This window comes from Portunus trituberculatus, chromosome 24 (genome assembly GCF_017591435.1).
Source record: "Portunus trituberculatus isolate SZX2019 chromosome 24, ASM1759143v1, whole genome shotgun sequence".
In the NCBI taxonomy this organism is placed as follows: Eukaryota; Metazoa; Arthropoda; class Malacostraca; order Decapoda; family Portunidae; genus Portunus; species Portunus trituberculatus.
The window spans coordinates 3,947,144-3,949,844 of record NC_059278.1 but is presented as its reverse complement, the minus strand read 5'-3'; the positions used below and the strand labels follow the sequence as shown (position 1 = coordinate 3,949,844).

General features: G+C 44.4%; 1 protein-coding gene across 3 annotated transcripts in view; it reads right to left on the bottom strand.

The window, feature by feature from the left end:
• Positions 1–206: 206 nt before the first annotated feature.
• Positions 207–2,701, bottom strand: part of LOC123508323 (nephrin-like) — a 127,655-nt gene continuing 125,160 nt past the window's right edge. For all 3 annotated transcript variants that reach the window (XM_045261933.1, XM_045261934.1, XM_045261932.1), the window contains exon 18: positions 207–2,329. The gene's annotated coding sequence lies outside the window, so the exon portion shown is untranslated. The remainder of the gene's footprint in view (positions 2,330–2,701) is intronic.

Sequence of the window (2,701 nt, the reverse complement as noted above, 5' to 3'; positions counted from 1 at the left end):
ACACACACACACACACACACACACACACACACACACACACAAACTACCCAGGCACCTGCTGTTAATATTTTAATATCCTTGCTTCCGCCATCACATTTATCTAATATTTTCTGCGCCACAGCATTTCTTCTACTCATGGCGGTCTCCCTCTGATAGTGTATAACCTCCACTATACTCTACGATTTCGGGTTTTCTTTGACTTGTTACTGTCTCCTTTCCATTGTCCAGCCTTCAGCATTCGCTCCCTCCCTCACTACACAAAGCACTCGGATTCCACACCACTACACCAAACATACGTCACTCCACGAAACGACATATAAAATTCTTCACCTGGAGTATGAAGAGGCACCAAGAGGTTTTATTCTATCATTAACTCGCCTGTAGATTAACACTAGAGAACCACTTACAGTATTTTGTCTTGCTTTTTCTTTGGTTTATTTATTTATTTACTGTGTTTTTTCACTACCGTGGTTGTTTCTCTTTCATTACTCAACGGTTATTTTATCTATCTGTTCGTTTGTTTATTACTGTTTCGTAGCAATTAACGAGGAAACATTTTTCTGCTGCTCATTTTTCTGGTCTGATTTATGAAATGCGTCCATACGATCTTTTTTTTCCCGATATTTGCAACATGACTTTTCCCAGGAAGTTTTTCATCGTAATTGGTTTTCGTTACGTTCGTTACACAAGTATTTCATTGTTAAAAATAAATATTTCTATAATGAATATGTCACCGCACTGGTCCTCGCTTGTAACTCTTACCAATATTTCAACATTTTAACAAGCAACCACTTCACTTCACTGGCGATATTATCTTTTACTACAATGAAGTTACTGAGTCGATTCACTGCTAATTAACGAGAAAAATAGAAGTTTCATTGGCTACATAATGTCAATTTCCCGGACTTCAAAAGCACCTGTTGGTTAATGAAACCTGTAATAATCCTCATATTTACCGACACCTCACTGAAGTCTTGGGGATGCCATTAGTGCAAGTACTGTCTGTCTGTCCAAATGAAGACTAAGATAAGAGAAATGAGATCACAAATTAGACACTCGGTCACAACACTCCTTAGAGACGCCTCGTCCACCAAAGGTTTTCCTCCTCAGCGTCGCCACTGCCTCACCATTCTCGACTTATCCCTAGAGTAAACAAGAATATTTTCCACGACTCATGATTGTGATTCGTAAAAATAATTCTGCCATTGTGTTTGCCCGAGTTTCTGACACACGGATCAGCGTCAGCAGTCCCGCACTCGTAACCTAGTAAGTCTTATTTCTTCCGTCCGATCCTCGCTAATCCCTCCATCAGACCAACGAGCGAAATGATGCCTTTTATTTTCCAGGTTCTTTTTCGGGGAGGGAAGGGAAGGGGAGGAGAGGTAGTATACTTTTTTTCTTTCAATTTTCTCACTTCAACCTGGATCATCGTTTAATGTGAAAAGCGAGACGATGAAACGACTTTCCCTACGACTTCTGGCTAGACATAGATTCAAGGTATACCACCTGTCTAAAGTGCATCCACTCGTTTGAAAGAGAGAGCGAGAGGACAAAAGTTCACGTCCAAGCTATAAAACTTCTACCTCAAGACGATTTGGAGATTGTGACACTGGGATTTCGTCCTCACCACGGAGAGGTCATGGAGGAGTTTTGTTTTTCTTCACCGCCCTGGATGAGGTGTCGGGTGGGAAGCTGGAAATGGATGGGGATGAAGGCAGCAATTCCGGTCGACAGGCCAAGTTACACATTCAATCTTGCTCCAGAAGAGAGAGGAGGAAAAAAGAGGACAAAGGAGAGGTCTCTCGCTCTCTATCTCTGCCTTCATTGCTTCCCTCTTGTCTCATCCTCATATCCTCTCACGGGTCTGGCGGAGGCCTAGCAGTGCCGTTGAGCTGCGGTGGCAATGGCGGCAATGGCTCTCAGCAGTGACATCAAGACCAGGAATCGCGACGGCGCATCTCCAGCAAACATGGCCCTCGGCGTGGAGCAGAGGCGCCACCGTCGCCGCTCTCTCCTGCCCTCACACGAAGCTCTCACTGGGACGTCGAGTGCAAGGACTGCCAGACGAGAGAGTGTGGAAACGTGTTCCAGCCTCGGGATCGTAGGTGGGGGGCGGGGGCCGGCTGAGACTGGTGTACTGGCCCCACGTCTGTCCCAAGGATCGCCCCAGGGAGCCGTACATCATACCCATCATTGGCCCGCCGCCCACAGCAGCGCCCTCTCCGCCAGCCGTGCAGGGAGCCCCCGCCAACATCCCGACGGTGCCGCTGCAGGCAGAGGGTGACGAAGACAGCAACATGGCGGACTCAGTGGAGTACCCGATGCCGCACTGAGAGAGAGAGAGAGAGAGAGAGAGAGAGAGAGAGAGAGAGAGAGAGAGAGAGAGAGAGAGAGAGAAACAGTGAGCGAGGTCGATATATTAAAGCAACCGTGATTCTCGCTATTAAAGCAACGAATGTGTTTTGTAACCACTACCATTACTAACGTCATGACGAACCAGTCTCCATCATCATTATCATGGCTGTTCTTTGTTAACATTATCATCATTACTATTATTATTCATTAGTAATATTAATCATTATTGTTTTCATCATCGCTACTACTACTACTACTACTACTACTACTACTACTACTACTACTAATAATAATAATAATAATAATAATAATAATAATAATAATAATAATAATAATAATAATAATA